Below are 19886 nucleotides of genomic sequence, written 5' to 3'. Positions count from 1 at the left end.
CCTGGAAACAGGGCAGTCAGTTCTCCCGGAAACAGGGCAGTCAGTTATCCCGGAAACAGGGCAGTCAGTTACCCTGGAAACTGGGCAGTCAGTTACCCTGGAAACTGGGCAGTCACTTACCCTGGAAACAGGGGAGTCAGTTATCCCGGAAACAGGGTGATCTGTTACCCTGGAAACAGGGCAATCAGTTATCCCGGAAATAGGGCAGTCAGTTACCCTGGAAACAGGGCAGTCAGTTATCCCGGAAACAGGGCAGACAGTTATCCCGGAAACAGGGTGATCAGTCACCTTGGAAACAGGGCAGTCAGTTACCCTGGAAAGAGGGCAGTCAGTTACCCTGGAAACAGCGCAGTCATTTCTCCCTGAAACAGGGCAGTCAGTTATCCCGGAAACAGGGTGATCAGTTACCCTGGAAACTGGGCAGTCAGTTACCCTGGAAACAGGGCAGTCAGTTACCTCGGAAACAGGGCAGTCAGTTACCCTGGAAACTGGGCAGTCAGTTATCCCGGAAACAGGGCAGACAGTTATCCCGGAAACAGGGCGATCAGTTACCCTCGAAACAGGGCAGTCAGTTATCCCGGAAACAGGGCAGTCAGTTATCCTGGAAACAGGGCGGTCAGTTACCCCGGAAACAGGGAGATCTGTTACCCCGGAAACAGGGCAGTCAGTTACCCTGGAAACTGGGCAGTCAGTTACCCTGGAAACAGGATGGTCAGTTACACTGGAAACAGGGTGATCAGTTATCCTGGAAACAGGGCAGTCAGTTACCCCGGAAGCAGGGCAGTCAGTTACCCCAGAAACAGGGATGTCAGTAACCCTGGAAACAGATTAGTCAGTTACCCCGGAAACAGGGTGGTCAGTTACCCCGGAAAGAGAGTGATCAGTTACCCCGGAAACAGAGTGATCAGTTATCCTGGAAACAGGGCAGTCAGTTACCCCGGAAACAGGGCAGTCAGTTACCCTGGAAACAGGGCAGTCAGTTACCCTGGAAACAGGGGAGTCAGTTATCCTGGAAACAGGGTGGTCAGTTACCCCGGAAACAGGGTGATCAGTTATCCTGGAAACAGGGCGGTCAGTTACCCTGGAAACAGGGCAGTCAGTTACCCCGGAAACAGGGTGATCAGTTATCCTGGAGACAGGGCAGTCAGTTATCCCGGAAACAGGGCAGTCAGTTACCCCGGAAACAGGGCAGTCAGTTACCCTGGAAACAGGGCAGTCAGTTATCCCGGAAACAGGGCAGTCAGTTATCCCGGAAACAGGGTGAACAGTTATCATGGAAACAGGGCGGTCAGTTACCCTGGAAACAGGGCAGTCAGTTACCCCAGAAACAGGGTGATCAGTTATCCTGGAGACAGGGCAGTCAGTTATCCCGGAAACAGGGCAGTCAGTTACCCCGGAAACAGGGCAGTCAGTTACCCTGGAAACAGGGCAGTCAGTTATCCCGGAAGCAGGGCAGTCAGTTATCCCGGAAACAGGGTGATCAGTTACCCTGGAAACAGGGCAGTCAGTTGCCCCGGAAACAGGGCAGTCAGTTAACCTGGAAACAGGGCAGTCAGTTATCCCGGAAACAGGGCAGTCAGTTACCCTGGAAACAGGGTATTCAGTTACTCTGGAAACTGGGCAGTCAGTTACCCTGGAAACAGGGCAGTCAGTTATCCCGGAAACAGGGTGATCAGTTACCCTGGAAACAGGGCAATCAGTTATCCCGGAAATAGGGCAGTCAGTTATCCTGGAAAAAGGGTGATCAGTTACACTGGAAACTGGGCAGTCAGTTACCCTGGAAACAGGGCAGTCAGTTACCCCGGAAGCAGGGCAGTCAGTTACCCAGGAAACAGGGCAGTCAGTTACCCCGGAAACTGGGCAGTCTGTTACCCTGGAAACAGGGCAGTCAGTCACCCTGGAAACCTGTTAGTCAGTTACCCCGGAAACAGGGTGATCAGTTACCCCGGAAACAGGGCAGTCAGTTCCCCTGGAAACAGGGCAGTCTGTTACCCTGGAAACAGGGCAGTCAGTTATCCCGGAAACAGGGCAGACAGTTATCCCGGAAACAGGGTGATCAGTTACCTTGGAAACAGGGCAGTCAGTTACCCTGGAAAGAGGGCAGTCAGTTACCCTGGAAACAGCGCAGTCATTTCTCCCGGAAACAGGGCAGTCAGTTATCCCGGAAACAGGGTGATCAGTTACCCTGGAAACTGGGCAGTCAGTTACCCTGGAAACAGGGCAGTCAGTTACCTCGGAAACAGGGCAGTCAGTTACCCTGGAAACTGGGCAGTCAGTTATCCCGGAAAAAGGGCAGACAGTTATCCCGGAAACAGGGCGATCAGTTACCCTCGAAACAGGGCAGTCAGTTATCCCGGAAACAGGGCAGTCAGTTATCCCGGAAACTGGGCAGTCAGTTACCCTGGAAACAGGGCAGTCAGTCACCCTGGAAACTGGTTAGTCAGTTAACCCGGAAACAGGGTGATCATTTACCCCGGGAACAGGGCAGTCAGTTCCCCTGGAAACAGGGCAGTCAGTTACCCTGGAAACAGGGCAGTCAGTTAACCTGGAAACAGGGCAGTCAGTTAACCTGGAAACAGGGCGGTCAGTTACCCCGGCAATAGGTAGGTCAGTTATCCTGGAAACAGGGCGGTCAGTTACCCCGGAAACAGGGCAGTCAGTTACCCTGGAAACAGGGGGGTCAGTTATCCTGGAAACAGGGTGATCAGTTATCCCGGAAACAGGGCTGTCAGTTACCCTGGAAACAGGGCAGTCAGTTATCCCGGAAACAGGGCAGTCAGTTACCCTGGAAACAGGGCAGTCAGTTATCCCGGAAACAGGGCAGTCAGTTACCCTGGAAACAGGGTATTCAGTTACTCTGGAAACTGGGCAGTCAGTTACCCTGGAAACAGGGCAGTCAGTTACCCCGGAAACAGGGCAGTCAAGTACCCTGGAAACAGGGCAGTCAGTTATCCCGGAAACAGGGTTATCAGTTACCCTGGAAACAGGGCAGTCAGTTATCCTCGAAACAGGGCAGTCAGTTAACCTGGAAACAGGGCAGTCATTTATCCCGGAAACAGGGCAGTCAGTTAACCTGGAAACAGGGCGGTCAGTTATCCAGTAAACAGGGCAGTCAGTTATCCCGGAAACAGGGCAGTCAGTTATCCTGGAAACAGGGCGGTCAGTTACCCCGGAAATAGGGCGGTCAGTTATCCTGGAAACAGGGCGGTCAGTTACCCCGGAAACAGGGAGATCTGTTACCCCGGAAACAGGGCAGTCAGTTACCCTGGAAACTGGGCAGTCAGTTACCCTGGAAACAGGATAGTCAGTTACACTGGAAACAGGGTGATCAGTTATCCTGGAAACAGGGCAGTCAGTTACCCCGGAAGCAGGGCAGTCAGTTACCCCAGAAACAGGGGTGTCAGTAACCCTGGAAACAGATTAGTCAGTTACCCCGGAAACAGGGAGGTCAGTTACCCCGGAAACAGTGTGATCTGTTACCCCGGAAACAGAGTGATCAGTTATCCTGGAAACAGGGCAGTCAGTTACCCCGGAAACAGGGCAGTCAGTTACCCTGGAAACAGGGCAGTCAGTTACCCTGGAAACAGGGGAGTCAGTTATCCTGGAAACAGGGTGGTCAGTTACCCCGGAAACAGGGTGATCAGTTATCCTGGAAACAGGGCGGTCAGTTACCCCGGAAACAGGGCAGTCAGTTACCCGGGAAACAGGGTGATCAGTTATCCTGGAAACAGGGCAGTCAGTTAGCCTGGAAACAGGGCAGTCAGTTACCCCGGAAACAGGGCAGTCAGTTACCCTGGAAAGAGGGCAGTCAGTTATCTTGGAAACAGGGCAGTCAGTTATCCCGGAAACAGGGTGATCTGTTACCCTGGAAACAGGTTATTCAGTTACACTGGAAACTGGGCAGTCAGTTACCCTGGAAACAGGGCAGTCAGTTATCCCGGAAACAGGGTTATCAGTTACTCTGGAAACAGGGCAGTCAGTTACCCCGGAAACAGCGCAGTCAGTTACCCTGGAAAGAGGGCAGTCAGTTATCTTGGAAACAGGGCAGTCAGTTATCCCGGAAACAGGGTGATCTGTTACCCTGGAAACAGGTTATTCAGTTACACTGGAAACTGGGCAGTCAGTTACCCTGGAAACAGGGCAGTCAGTTACCCCAGAAATAGGGTGATCAGTTAACCCGGAAACAGGGCAGTCAGTTCCCCTGGAAACAGGGCAGTCAGTTACCCTGGAAACAGGGTGAACAGTTATCCTGGAAACAGGGCGGTCAGTTACCCTGGAAACAGGGCAGTCAGTTACCCCGGAAACAGGGTGATCAGTTATCCTGGAGACAGGGCAGTCAGTTATCCCGGAAACAGGGCAGTCAGTTACCCCGGAAACAGGGCAGTCAGTTACCCTGGAAACAGGGCAGTCAGTTATCCCGGAAACAGGGCAGTCAGTTATCCCGGAAACAGGGTGATCAGTTACCCTGGAAACAGGGCAGTCAGTTGCCCCGGAAACAGGGCAGTCAGTTACCCTGGAAACAGGGCAGTCAGTTATCCCGGAAACAGGGCAGTCAGTTACCCTGGAAACAGGGTATTCAGTTACTCTGGAAACTGGGCAGTCAGTTACCCTGGAAACAGGGCAGTCAGTTACCCCGGAAACAGGACAGTCAGTTACCCAGGAAACTGGGCAGTCAGTTACCCTGGAAACAGGGCAGTCAGTTATCCCGGAAACAGGGTTATCAGTTACCCTGGAAACAGGGCAGTCAGTTATCCCGGAAACAGGGCAGACAGTTACCCTTTAAACAGGGAAGTCAGTTACCCCGGAAACTGGGCAGTCAGTTACCCCGGAAACAGGGCAGTCAGTTACCCTGGAAAGAGGGCAGTCAGTTATCTTGGAAACAGGGCAGTCAGTTATCCCGGAAACAGGGTGATCTGTTACCCTGGAAACAGGTTATTCAGTTACACTGGAAACTGGGCAGTCAGTTACCCTGGAAACAGGGCAGTCAGTTATCCCGGAAACAGGGTTATCAGTTACTCTGGAAACAGGGCAGTCAGTTACCCCGGAAACAGCGCAGTCAGTTACCCTGGAAAGAGGGCAGTCAGTTATCTTGGAAACAGGGCAGTCAGTTATCCCGGAAACAGGGTGATCTGTTACCCTGGAAACAGGTTATTCAGTTACACTGGAAACTGGGCAGTCAGTTACCCTGGAAACAGGGCAGTCAGTTACCCCAGAAATAGGGTGATCAGTTAACCCGGAAACAGGGCAGTCAGTTCCCCTGGAAACAGGGCAGTCAGTTACCCTGGAAACAGGGTGAACAGTTATCCTGGAAACAGGGCGGTCAGTTACCCTGGAAACAGGGCAGTCAGTTACCCCGGAAACAGGGTGATCAGTTATCCTGGAGACAGGGCAGTCAGTTTTCCCGGAAACAGGGCAGTCAGTTACCCCGGAAACAGGGCAGTCAGTTACCCTGGAAACAGGGCAGTCAGTTATCCCGGAAACAGGGCAGTCAGTTATCCCGGAAACAGGGTGATCAGTTACCCTGGAAACAGGGCAGTCAGTTGCCCCGGAAACAGGGCAGTCAGTTGCCCTGGAAACAGGGCAGTCAGTTATCCCGGAAACAGGGCAGTCAGTTACCCTTGAAACAGGGTATTCAGTTACTCTGGAAACTGGGCAGTCAGTTACCCTGGAAACAGGTCAGTCAGTTACCCCGGAAACAGGACAGTCAGTTACCCAGGAAACTGGGCAGTCAGTTACCCTGGAAACAGGGCAGTCAGTTATCCCGGAAACAGGGTTATCAGTTACCCTGGAAACAGGGCAGTCAGTTATCCCGGAAACAGGGCAGACAGTTACCCTTTAAACAGGGAAGTCAGTTACCCCGGAAACTGGGCAGTCAGTTACCCCGGAAACAGGGTGATCTGTTACCCCGGAAACAGGGCAGGCAGTTATCCCGGAAACAGGGCAGTTAGTTATCCCTGAAACAGTGTGATAATTTACCCTGGAAACTGGGCAGTCAGTTATCCTGGAAACAGGGTGATCAGTTACACTGGAAAGTGGGCAGTCAGTAACCTTGGAAACAGGGTGATCAGTTGCACTGGAAAGTGGGCAGTCAGTTACCCTGGAAACAAGGCAGTCAGTTATCCTGGCAACAGGGCAGTCAGTTACCCTGGAAACAGGGCGGCCAGTTACCCTGGTAACAGGGCAGTCAGTTACCCTGGAAACAGGGCAGTCAGTTATCCAGGAAACAGGGCGGTCAGTTACCCCATAAACAGGGCGGTCAGTTACCCTGGAAACAGGGCAGTCAGTTACCCTGGAAACAGGGCAGTCAGTTATCCAGGAAACAGGGCGGTCAGTTACCCCATAAACAGGGCGGTCAGTTACCCTGGAAACAGGGCTGTCAGTTTCCCTGGAAACAGGGCAGTCAGTTGACCTGGAAACAGGGCAATCAGTTATCCAGTAAACAGGGCAGTCAGTTATCCTGGAAACAAGGCAGTCATTTATCCTGGAAACAGGGCAGTCAGCTCTCCCGGAAACAGGGCTGTCAGTTATCCCGGAAACAGGGTGATCAGTTACCCTGGAAACTGGGCAGTCAGTTACCCTGGAAACAGGGCTTTCAGTTATCCTGGAAACAGGGTGGTCAGTGACCCTGGAAACAGGGTGCTCAGTTACCCCGGAAACAGGGTGATCAGTTATCCTGGAAACAGGGCAGTCATTTACCCCGGAAACAGGGCAGTCAGTTACCACGGAAACAGGGTGATCAGTTATCCCGGAAACAGGGCAGTCAGTTAGCCTGGAAACAGGGCAGTCAGTTATCCCGGAAACAGGGCAGTCAGTTATCCCAGAAACAGGGTGATCAGTTACCCTGGAAACAAGGCGGTCAGTTACCCCGGAAACAGGGCAGTCAGTTACCCTGGAAACAGGGCAGTCAGTTCTCCCGGAAACAGGGCAGTCAGTTATCCCGGAAACAGGGTGATCAGTTACCCTGGAAACTGGGCAGTCAGTTACCCTGGAAACTGGGCAGTCACTTACCCTGGAAACAGGGGAGTCAGTTATCCCGGAAACAGGGTGATCAGTTACCCTGGAAACAGGGCAATCAGTTATCCTGGAAATAGGGCAGTCAGTTATCCCGGAAAAAGGGTGATCAGTTACACTGGAAACTGGGCAGTCAGTTACCCTGGAAACAGGGCAGTCAGTTACCCCGGAAGCAGGGCAGTCAGTTACCCAGGAAACAGGGCAGTCAGTTACCCCGGAAACTGGGCAGTCAGTTACCCTGGAAACAGGGCAGTCAGTCACCCTGGAAACCTGTTAGTCAGTTACCCCGGAAACAGGGTGATCAGTTACCCCGGAAACAGGGCAGTCAGTTCCCCTGGAAACAGGGCAGTCAGTTACCCTGGAAACAGGGCAGTCAGTTATCCCGGAAACAGGGCAGACAGTTATCCCGGAAACAGGGTGATCAGTTACCTTGGAAACAGGGCATTCAGTTACCCTGGAAAGAGGGCAGTCAGTTACCCTGGAAACAGCGCGGTCATTTCTCCCGGAAACAGGGCAGTCAGTTATCCCGGAAACAGGGTGATCAGTTACCCTGGAAACTGGGCAGTCAGTTACCCTGGAAACAGGGCAGTCAGTTACCTCGGAAACAGGGCAGTCAGTTACCCTGGAAACTGGGCAGTCAGTTATCCCGGAAACAGGGCAGACAGTTATCCCGGAAACAGGGCGATCAGTTACCCGCGAAACAGGGCAGTCAGTTATCCCGGAAACAGGGCAGTCAGTTATCCCGGAAACTGGGCAGTCAGTTACCCTGGAAACAGGGCAGTCAGTCACCCTGGAAACTGGTTAGTCAGTTACCCCGGAAACAGGGTGATCATTTACCCCGGAAACAGGGCAGTCAGTTCCCCTGGAAACAGGGCAGTCAGTTACCCTGGAAACAGGGCAGTCAGTTAACCTGGAAACAGGGCAGTCAGTTAACCTGGAAACAGGGCGGTCAGTTACCCCGGCAATAGGTAGGTCAGTTATCCTGGAAACAGGGCGTTCAGTTACCCCGGAAACAGGGCAGTCAGTTACCCTGGAAACAGGGGAGTCAGTTATCCTGGAAACAGGGTGATCAGTTATCCCGGAAACAGGGCTGTCAGTTACCCTGGAAACAGGGCAGTCAGTTATCCCGGAAACAGGGCAGTCAGTTACCCTGGAAACAGGGCAGTCAGTTATCCCGGAAACAGGGCAGTCAGTTACCCTGGAAACAGGGTATTCAGTTACTCTGGAAACTGGGCAGTCAGTTACCCTGGAAACAGGGCAGTCAGTTACCCCGGACGCAGGGCAGTCAAGCACCCTGGAAACAGGGCAGTCATTTATCCAGGAAACAGGGTTATCAGTTACCCTGGAAACAGGGCAGTCAGTTATCCCAGAAACAGGGCAGTCAGTTAACCTGGAAACAGGGCAGTCATTTATCCCGGAAACAGGGCAGTCAGTTAACCTGGAAACAGGGCGGTCAGTTATCCAGTAAACAGGGCAGTCAGTTATCCCGGAAACAGGGCAGTCAGTTATCCTGGAAACAGGGCGGTCAGTTACCCCGGAAATAGGGCGGTCAGTTATCCTGGAAACAGGGCGGTCAGTTACCCCGGAAACAGGGAGATCTGTTACCCCGGAAACAGGGCAGTCAGTTACCCTGGAAACTGGGCAGTCAGTTTCCCTGGAAACAGGATGGTCAGTTACACTGGAAACAGGGTGATCAGTTATCCTGGAAACAGGGCAGTCAGTTACCCCGGAAGCAGGGCAGTCAGTTACCCCAGAAACAGGGGTGTCAGTAACCCTGGAAACAGATTAGTCAGTTACCCCGGAAACAGGGTGGTCAGTTACCCCGGAAACAGAGTGATCAGTTACCCCAGAAACAGAGTGATCAGTTATCCTGGAAATAGGGCGGTCAGTTATCCTGGAAACAGGGCGGTCAGTTACCCCGGAAACAGGGAGATCTGTTACCCCGGAAACAGGGCAGTCAGTTACCCCGGAAACAGGGAGGTCAGTTACCCTGGAAACAGGGCAGTCAGTTACCCTGGAAACAGGGGAGTCAGTTATCCTGGAAACAGGGTGGTCAGTTACCCCGGAAACAGGGTGATCAGTTCTCCTGGAAACAGGGCGGTCAGTTACCCTGGAAACAGGGCAGTCAGTTACCCGGGAAACAGGGAGATCTGTTACCCCGGAAACAGGGCAGTCAGTTACCCCGGAAACAGGGAGGTCAGTTACCCTGGAAACAGGGCAGTCAGTTACCCTGGAAACAGGGGAGTCAGTTATCCTGGAAACAGGGTGGTCAGTTACCCCGGAAACAGGGTGATCAGTTATCCTGGAAACAGGGCGGTCAGTTACCCCGGAAATAGGGCGGTCAGTTATCCTGGAAACAGGGCGGTCAGTTACCCCGGAAACAGGGAGATCTGTTACCCCGGAAACAGGGCAGTCAGTTACCCCGGAAACAGGGAGGTCAGTTACCCTGGAAACAGGGCAGTCAGTTACCCTGGAAACAGGGGAGTCAGTTATCCTGGAAACAGGGTGGTCAGTTACCCCGGAAACATCGTGATCAGTTCTCCTGGAAACAGGGCGGTCAGTTACCCTGGAAACAGGGCAGTCAGTTACCCGGGAAACAGGGTGATCAGTTATCCTGGAAACAGGGCAGTCAGTTAGCCTGGAAACAGGGCAGTCAGTTACCCCGGAAACAGGGCAGTCAGTTACCCTGGAAAGAGGGCAGTCAGTTATCTTGGAAACAGGGCAGTCAGTTATCCCGGAAACAGGGTGATCTGTTACCCTGGAAACCGGTTATTCAGTTACATTGGAAACTGGGCAGTCAGTTACCCTGGAAACAGGGCAGTCAGTTATCCCGGAAACAGGGTTATCAGTTACCCTGGAAACAGGGCAGTCAGTTATCCCGGAAACAGGGCGGTCAGTTACCCCGGAAACAGGGAGATCTGTTACCCCGGAAACATGGCAGTCAGTTACCCTGGAAACTGGGCAGTCAGTTACCCTGGAAACAGGATGGTCAGTTACACTGGAAAGAGGGTGATCAGTTATCCTGGAAACAGGGCGGTCAGTTACCCCGGAAACAGGGCAGTCAGTTACCCCAGAAACAGGGCTGTCAGTAACCCTGGAAACAGATTAGTCAGTTACCCCGGAAACAGGGTGGTCAGTTACCCCGGAAACAGAGTGATCAGTTACCCCGGAAACAGAGTGATCAGTTATCCTGGAAACAGGGCAGTCAGTTACCCCGGAAACAGGGCAGTCAGTTACCCTGGAAACAGGGCAGTCAGTTACCCTGGAAACAGGGGAGTCAGTTATCCTGGAAACAGGGTGGTCAGTGACCCTGGAAACAGGGTGGTCAGTTACCCCGGAAACAGGGTGATCAGTTATCCTGGAAACAGGGCGGTCAGTTACCCGGAAACAGGGCAGTCAGTTACCCCGGAAACAGGGTGATCAGTTATCCTGGAAACAGGGCAGTCAGTTAGCCTGGAAACAGGGCAGTCAGTTACCCCGGAAACAGGATTATCAGTTACCCTGGAAACAGGGCAGTCAGTTATCCCGGAAACAGGGCAGTCAGTTACCCTGGAAACAGGGAAGTCAGTTACCCCGGAAACTGGGCAGTCAGTTACCCCGGAGCAGGGTGATCAGTTACCCCGGAAACAGGGCAGTCAGTTATCCCGGAAACAGGGCAGTTAGTTATCCCGGAAACAGGGTGATAATTTACCCTGGAAACTGGGCAGTCAGTTACCCTGGAAACAGGGCGGTCAGTTACCCTGGAAACAGGGCAGTCAATTATCCTTGAAACAGGGTGATCAGTTACACTGGAAGGTGGGCTGTCAGTTACCCTGGAAACAGGGCAGTCAGTTACCCTGGAAACTGGGCAGTCAGTTACCCCGGAAACAGGGCAGTTAGTTACCCTGGAAACTGGGCAGTCAGTTACCCTGGAAACCGGGCAGTCAGTTCCCCCGGAAACAGGGCGGTCAGTTGCCCTGGAAACAGGGCAGTCAGTTACCCCGGAAACATGGTGATCCGTTGCACTGGAAACAGGGAGATCAGTTTCCCTGGAAACAGGGCAGTCAGTTACCCCGGAAACAGGGCTGTCAGTTACCCGGAAACAGGGTGATCAGTTACCCGGAAACAGGGAGATCAGTTACCCTGGAAACAGCACTTTCAGTTATCCTGGAAACAGGGCGGTCAGTGACCCTGGAAACAGGGCAGTCAGTTACCCCGGAAACAGGGCAGTCAGTTACCCTGGAAACTGGGCAGTCAGTTACCCTGGAAACAGCGCAGTCAGTTATCCCGGAATCAGGGTTATCAGTTACCCTGGAAACAGTGCAGTCAGTTATCCCGGAAACAGGGCGGTCAGTTATCCAGTAAACAGGGCAATCAGTTATCCCGGAAATAGGGCGGTCAGTTATCCTGGAAACAGGGCGGTCAGTTACCCCGGAAACAGGGAGATCTGTTACCCTGGAAACAGGGCAGTCAGTTACCCTGGAAACAGGGCAGTCAGTTATCCCGGAAACAGGGTAGTCAGTTATCCCGGAAACAGGGCAGTCAGTTACCCTGGAAACAAGGCAGTCAGTTATCCCGGAAACAGGGGAGTCAGTTACCCTGGAAAAAGGGTATTCAGTTACTCTGGATACTGCGCAGTCAGTTACCCTGGAAACAGAACAGTCAGTTACCCCGGAAACAGGGCAGTCAGTTACCCTGGAAACTGGGCAGTCAGTTACCCTGGAAACAGCGCAGTCAGTTATCCCGGAATCAGGGTTATCAGTTACCCTGGAAACAGGGCAGTCAGTTATCCCGGAAACAGGGCGGTCAGTTATCCAGTAAACAGGGCAGTCAGTTGTCCCGGAAATAGGGCGGTCAGTTATCCTGGAAACAGGGCGGTCAGTTACCCCGGAAACAGGGAGATCTGTTACTCCGGAAACAGGGCAGTCAGTTACCCTGGAAACTGGGCAGTCAGTTACCCTGGAAACAGGATGGTCAGTTGCACTGGAAACAGGGTGATCAGTTATCCTGGAAACAGGTCGGTCAGTTACCCCGGAAACAGGGCAGTCAGTTACCCCAGAAACAGGGCGGTCAGTAACCCTGGGAACAGATTAGTCAGTTACCCCGGAAACAGGGTGGTCAGTTACCCCGGAAACAGAGTGATCAGTTATCCTGGAAACAGGGCAGTCAGTTACCCCGGAAACAGGGCAGTCAGTTACCCTGGAAACAGGGCAGTCAGTTACCCTGGAAACAGGGTGATCAGTTACCCTGGAAACAGGGAGATCAGTTACCCTGGAAACAGGGCATTCAGCTACCCGGAAACAGGGAGATCAGTTACCCTGGAAACAGGGCTTTCAGTTATCCTGGAAACAGGGTGGTCAGTGACCCTGGAAACAGGGTGGTCAGTTACCCCGGAAACAGGGTGATCAGTTATCCTGGAAACAGGGCGGTCAGTTATCCCGGAAACAGGGCAGTCAGTTACCCCGGAAACAGGGTGATCAGTTATCCTGGAAACAGGGCAGTCAGTTAGCCTGGAAACAGGGCAGTCAGTTACCCCGGAAACAGGGTAAGTCAGTTACCCTGGAAACAGGGCAGTCATTTATCCCGGAAACAGGGCAGTCAGTTATCCCGGAAACAGGGTGATCAGTTACCCTGGAAACAGGGCAGTCAGTTACCCCGGAAACTGGGCAGTCAGTTACCCTGGAAACAGGGCAGTCAGTCACCCTGGAAACTGGGCAGTCAGTTGCCCCGGAAACAGGGTGATCAGTTACCCCGGAAACAGGGCAGTCAGTTACCATGGAAACTGGGCAGTCAGTTACCCTGGAAACAGGGAAGTCAGTTACCTCGGAAACTGGGTAGTCAGTTATCCCGGAAACAGGGCAGTTAGTTATCCCGGAAACAGGGTGATAATTTCCCCTGGAAACAGGGCGGTCATTTACCCTGGAAACAGGGCAGTCAATTATCCTGGAAACAGGGTGATCAGTTACACTGGAAGGTGGGCTCTCAGTTACCCTGGAAACAGGGCAGTCAGTTACGCTGGAAAATGGGCAGTCAGTTACCCCAGAAACAGGGCAGTTAGTTACCCTGGAAACTGGGCAGTCAGTTCCCCCGGAAACAGGGCGGTCAATTGCCCTGGAAACAGGGCAGTCAGTTACCCCGGAAACATGGTGATCCGTTGCACTGGAAACAGTGTGGTAAGTGACCCCGGAAACAGGGCGGTCAGTTACCCTGGAAACAGGGGAGTCAGTTATCCTGGAAACGGGGTGGTCAGTGACACTGGAAACAGTGTGGTAAGTGACCCTGGAAACAGGGCAGTCAGTTACCCCGGAAACAGGGCTGTCAGTTACCCGGAAACAGGGCAGTCAGTTATCCCGGAAACAGGGTGATCAGTTACCCTGGAAACAGGGCAGTCAGTTACCCCGGAAGCAGGGCAGTCAGTTACCCTGGAAACAGGGCAGTCATTTCTCCCGGAAACAGGGCAGTCAGTTCTCCCGGAAACAGGGTGATCAGTTACCCTGGAAACTGGGCAGTCAGTTACCCTGGAATCAGGGCAGTCAGTTACCCCGGAAACAGGGCAGTCTGTTACCCTGGAAACTGGGCAGTCAGTTATCCCGGAAACAGGGCAGACAGTTATCCCGGAAACAGGGTGATCAGTTACCCTGGAAACAGGGCAGTCAGTTATCCCGGAAACAGGGCAGTCAGTTATCCCGGAAAAAGGGTGATCAGTTACCCTGGAAACTGGGCAGTCAGTTACCCTGGAAACAGGCCAGTCAGTTACGCCGGAAGCAGGGCAGTCAGTTACCCAGGAAACAGGGCAGTCAGTGACCCAGGAAACAGGGCTTTCAGTTATCCTGGAATCAGGGTGGTCAGTGACCCTGGAAACAGGATGGTTAGTTACCCCGGAAACAGGGTGATCTTTTATCCTGGAAACAGGGCGGTCAGTTACCCCGGAAACAGGGCAGTCAGTTACCCTGGAAAAAGGGCAGTCAGTTAACCTGGAAACAGGGCAGTCAGTTATCCTGGAAACAGGGCGGTCAGTTACCCCGGAAATAGATAGGTCAGTTATCCTGGAAACAGAGCGGTCAGTTACCCCGGAAACAGGTCAGTCAGTTACACTGGAAACAGGGGAGTCAGTTATCCTGGAAACTGGGTGATCAGTTATCCTGGAAACAGGGCCGTCAGTTAGCCTGGAAACAGGGCACTCAGTTACCCTGGAAACAGGGCAGTCAGTTACCCTGGAAACTGGGCAGTCAGTTGCCCTGGAAACAGGGCAGTCAGTTACCCCGGAAACAGGGCAGTCAGTTCCCCTGGAAACTGGGCAGTCAGTTACCCTGGAAACAGGGCGGTCAGTTATCCCGGAATCAGGGCAGTCAGTTACCCTGCAAACTGGGCTGTCAGTTACCCTGAAAACGGGCAGTCAGTTATCCCGGAATCAGGGTTATCAGTTACCCTGGAAACAGGGCAGTCAGTTATCCCGGAAACAGGGCGGTCAGTTATCCAGTAAACAGGGCAATCAGTTATCCCGGAAATAGGGCGGTCAGTTATCCTGGAAACAGGGCGGTCAGTTACCCCGGAAACAGGGAGATCTGTTACCCCAGAAACAGGGCAGTCAGTTACCCTGGAAACTGGGCAGTCAGTTACCCTGGAAACAGGATGGTCAGTTACACTGGAAACAGGGTGATCAGTTATCCCGGAAACAGGGCAGTCAGTTATCCCGGAAACAGGGTGATCAGTTACCCTGGAAACAGGGCAGTCAGTTACCCCGGAAACTGGGCAGTCAGTTACCCTGGAAACAGGGCAGTCAGTCACCCTGGAAACTGGGCAGTCAGTTGCCCCGGAAACAGGGTGATCAGTTACCCCGGAAACAGGGCAGTCAGTTACCATGGAAACTGGGCAGTCAGTTATCCTGGAAACAGGGTGATCAGTTACACTGGAAGGTGGGCTCTCAGTTACCCTGGAAACAGGGCAGTCAGTTACGCTGGAAAATGGGCAGTCAGTTACCCCGGAAACAGGGCAGTTAGTTACCCTGGAAACTGGGCAGTCAGTTACCCTGGAAACTGGGCAGTCAGTTCCCCCGGAAACAGGGCGGTCAATTGCCCTGGAAACAGGGCAGTCAGTTACCCCGGAAACATGGTGATCCGTTGCACTGGAAACAGTGTGGTAAGTGACCCCGGAAACAGGGCGGTCAGTTACCCTGGAAACAGGGGAGTCAGTTATCCTGGAAACGGGGCAGTCAGTCACCCTGGAAACTGGGCAGTCAGTTGCCCCGGAAACAGGGTGATCAGTTACCCCGGAAACAGGGCAGTCAGTTACCATGGAAACTGGGCAGTCAGTTACCCTGGAAACAGGGAAGTCAGTTACCTCGGAAACTGGGTAGTCAGTTATCCCGGAAACAGGGCAGTTAGTTATCCCGGAAACAGGGTGATAATTTCCCCTGGAAACAGGGCGGTCATTTACCCTGGAAACAGGGCAGTCAATTATCCTGGAAACAGGGTGATCAGTTACACTGGAAGGTGGGCTCTCAGTTACCCTGGAAACAGGGCAGTCAGTTACGCTGGAAAATGGGCAGTCAGTTACCCCAGAAACAGGGCAGTTAGTTACCCTGGAAACTGGGCAGTCAGTTCCCCCGGAAACAGGGCGGTCAATTGCCCTGGAAACAGGGCAGTCAGTTACCCCGGAAACATGGTGATCCGTTGCACTGGAAACAGTGTGGTAAGTGACCCCGGAAACAGGGCGGTCAGTTACCCTGGAAACAGGGGAGTCAGTTATCCTGGAAACGGGGTGGTCAGTGACACTGGAAACAGTGTGGTAAGTGACCCTGGAAACAGGGCAGTCAGTTACCCCGGAAACAGGGCTGTCAGTTACCCGGAAACAGGGCAGTCAGTTATCCCGGAAACAGGGTGATCAGTTACCCTGGAAACAGGGCAGTCAGTTACCCCGGAAGCAGGGCAGTCAGTTACCCTGGAAACAGGGCAGTCATTTCTCCCGGAAACAGGGCAGTCAGTTCTCCCGGAAACAGGGTGATCAGTTACCCTGGAAACTGGGCAGTCAGTTACCCTGGAAACAGGGCAGTCAGTTACCCCGGAAACAGGGCAGTCTGTTACCCTGGAAACTGGGCAGTCAGTTATCCCGGAAACAGGGCAGACAGTTATCCCGGAAACAGGGTGATCAGTTACCCTGGAAACAGGGCAGTCAGTTATCCCGGAAACAGGGCAGTCAGTTATCCCGGAAAAAGGGTGATCAGTTACCCTGGAAACTGGGCAGTCAGTTACCCTGGAAACAGGCCAGTCAGTTACGCCGGAAGCATGGCAGTCAGTTACCCAGGAAACAGGGCAGTCAGTGACCCAGGAAACAGGGCTTTCAGTTATCCTGGAATCAGGGTGGTCAGTGACCCTGGAAACAGGATGGTCAGTTACCCCGGAAACAGGGTGATCTGTTATCCTGGAAACAGGGCGGTCAGTTACCCCGGAAACAGGGCAGTCAGTTACCCTGGAAAAAGGGCAGTCAGTTAACCTGGAAACAGAGCAGTCAGTTATCCTGGAAACAGGGCGGTCAGTTACCCCGGAAATAGATAGGTCAGTTATCCTGGAAACAGGGCGGTCAGTTACCCCGGAAACAGGTCAGTCAGTTACACTGGAAACAGGGGAGTCAGTTATCCTGGAAACTGGGTGATCAGTTATCCTGGAAACAGGGCCGTCAGTTAGCCTGGAAACAGGGCACTCAGTTACCCTGGAAACAGGGCAGTCAGTTACCCTGGAAACTAGGCAGTCAGTTACCCTGGAAACAGGGCAGTCAGTTACACCGGAAACAGGGCAGTCAGTTACCCTGGAAACTGGGCAGTCAGTTACCCTGGAAACAGGGCGGTCAGTTATCCCGGAATCAGGGCAGTCAGTTACCCTGGAAACTGGGCAGTCAGTTACCCTGGAAACAGGGCAGTCAGTTATCCCGGAATCAGGGTTATCAGTTACCCTGGAAACAGGGCAGTCAGTTATCCCGGAAACAGGGCGTTCAGTTATCCAGTAAACAGGGCAATCAGTTATCCCGGAAATAGGGCGGTCAGTTATCCTGGAAACAGGGCGGTCAGTTACCCTGGAAACAGGGAGAACTGTTACCCCGGAAACAGGGCAGTCAGTTACCCTGGAAACTGGGCAGACAGTTACCCTGGAAACAGGATGGTCAGTTACACTGGAAACAGGGTGATCAGTTATCCTGGAAACAGGGCGGTCGGTTACCCCGGAAACAGGGCAGTCAGTTACCCCAGAAACAGGGCGGTCACTAAACCTGGGAACAGATTAGTCAGTTACCCCGGAAACAGGGTGATCAGTTACCCCGGAAACAGGGCAGTCAGTTACCCCGGAAACAGGGTGATCAGTTACCCTGGAAACAGGGAGATCAGTTACCCTGGAAAAAGGGCATTCAGCTACCCGGAAACAGGGAGATCAGTTACCCTGGAAACAGGGCTTTCAGTTATCCTGGAAACAGGGTGGTCAGTGACCCTGGAAACAGGGTGGTCAGTTACCCCGGAAACAGGGTGATCAGTTATCCTGGAAACAGGGCGGTCAGTGTCCCCGGAAACAGGGCAGTCAGTTACCCCGGAAACAGGGTGATCAGTTATCCTGGAAACAGGGCAGTCAGTTAGCCTGGAAACAGGGCAGTCAGTTACCCCGGAAGCAGGGCAGTCAGTTACCCAGGAAACAGGGCAGTCAGTTACCCCGGAAACTGGGCAGTCAGTTACCCTGGAAACAGGGCAGTCAGTCACCCTGGAAACTGGTTAGTCAGTTACCCCGGAAACAGTGTGATCAGTTACCCCGGAAACAGGGCAGTCAGTTCCCCTGGAAACAGGGCAGTCAGTTACCCTGGCAACAGGGCAGTCAGTTACCCCGGAAACAGGGTGATCAGTTATCCTGGAAACAGGGCGGTCAGTTACCCCGGAAACAGGGCAGTCAGTTACCCCGGAAACAGGGTGATCAGTTATCCTGGAAACAGGGCAGTCAGTTACCCTGGAAACAGGGGAGTCAGTTATCCTGGAAACAGGGTGGTCAGTGACCCTGGAAACAGGGTGGTCAGTTACCCCGGAAACAGGGTGATCAGTTATCCTGGAAACAGGGCGGTCAGTTACCCCGGAAACAGGGCAGTCAGTTACCCCGGAAACAGGGTGATCAGTTATCCTGGAAACAGGGCAGTCAGTTAGCCTGGAAACAGGGCGGTCAGTTACCCCGGAAACAGGGCAGTCAGTTACCCTGGAAAGAGGGCAGTCAGTTATCTTGGAAACAGGGCAGTCAGTTATCCCGGAAACAGGGTGATCTGTTACCCTGGAAACAGGTTATTCAGTTACTCTGGAAACTGGGCAATCAGTTATCCTGGAAACAGGGCAGTCCGTTATCCCGGAAACAGGGTTATCAGTTACCCTGGAAACAGGGCAGTCAGTTATCCCGGAAACAGGGCAGTCAGTTACCCTGGAAACAGGGAAGTCAGTTACCCCGGAAACTGGGCAGTCAGTTACCCCGGAAACAGGGTGATCAGTTACCCCGGAAACAGGGCAGTCAGTTATCCTGGAAACAGGGCAGTTAGTTATCCCGGAAACAGGGCGGTCAGTTACCCTGGAAACAGGGCAGTCAATTATCCTGGAAACAGGGTGATCAGTTACACTGGAAGGTGGGCTGTCAGTTACCCTGGAAACAGGGCAGTCAGTTACCCTGGAAACTGGGCAGTCAGTTACCCCGGAAACAGGGCAGTTAGTTACCCTGGAAACTGGGCAGTCAGTTACCCTGGAAACTGGGCAGTCAGTTCCCCCGGAAACAGGGCAGTTAGTTGCCCTGGAGACAGGGCAGTCAGTTACCCCGGAAACATGGTGATCCGTTGCACTGGAAACAGGGAGATCAGTTACCCTGGAAACAGGGCATTCAGTTACCCCGCAAACAGGGCAGTCAGTTACCCGGAAACAGGGTGGTCAGTTACCCCGGAAACAGGGAGTTCAGTTACCCTGGAAACAGGGCTTTCAGTTATCCTGGAAGCAGTGTGGTCAGTGACCCTGGAAACAGGGCGGTCAGTTACCCCGGAAACAGGGCAGTCAGTTACCCCGGAAACAGGGTGATCAGTTAGCCTGGAAACAGGGCAGTCAGTTAGCCTGGAAACAGGGCAGTCAGTTACCCCGGAAACTGGGCAGTCAGTTACCCTGGAAACAGGGCAGTCAGTCACCCTGGAAACTGGGCAGTCAGTTGCCCCGGAAACAGGGTGATCAGTTACCCCGGAAACAGGGCAGTCAGTTACCATGGAAACTGGGCAGTCAGTTACCCTGGAAACAGGGAAGTCAGTTACCTCGGAAACTGGGCAGTCAGTTATCCCGGAAACAGGGCAGTTAGTTATCCCGGAAACAGGGTGATAATTTACCCTGGAAACAGGGTGATCAGTTACACTGGAAGGTGGGCTCTCAGTTACCCTGGAAACAGGGCAGTCAGTTACGCTGGAAAATGGGCAGTCAGTTACCCCGGAAACAGGGCAGTTAGTTACCCTGGAAACTGGGCAGTCAGTTCCCCCGGAAACAGGGCGGTCAATTGCCCTGGAAACAGGGCAGTCAGTTACCCCGGAAACATGGTGATCCGTTGCACTGGAAACAGTGTGGTAAGTGACCCCGGAAACAGGGCGGTCAGTTACCCTGGAAACAGGGGAGTCAGTTATCCTGGAAACGGGGTGGTCAGTGACACTGGAAACAGTGTGGTAAGTGACCCTGGAAACAGGGCAGTCAGTTACCCCGGAAACAGGGCTGTCAGTTACCCGGCAACAGGGCAGTCAGTTATCCCGGAAACAGGGTGATCAGTTACCCTGGAAACAGGGCAGTCAGTTACCCCGGAAGCAGGGCAGTCAGTTACCCTGGAAACAGGGCAGTCATTTCTCCCGGAAACAGGGCAGTCAGTTCT

This window comes from Heterodontus francisci, chromosome 16 (assembly GCF_036365525.1).
Source record: "Heterodontus francisci isolate sHetFra1 chromosome 16, sHetFra1.hap1, whole genome shotgun sequence".
NCBI lineage: Eukaryota > Metazoa > Chordata > Chondrichthyes > Heterodontiformes > Heterodontidae > Heterodontus > Heterodontus francisci.
Note: the sequence above shows the minus strand (reverse complement) of the source record.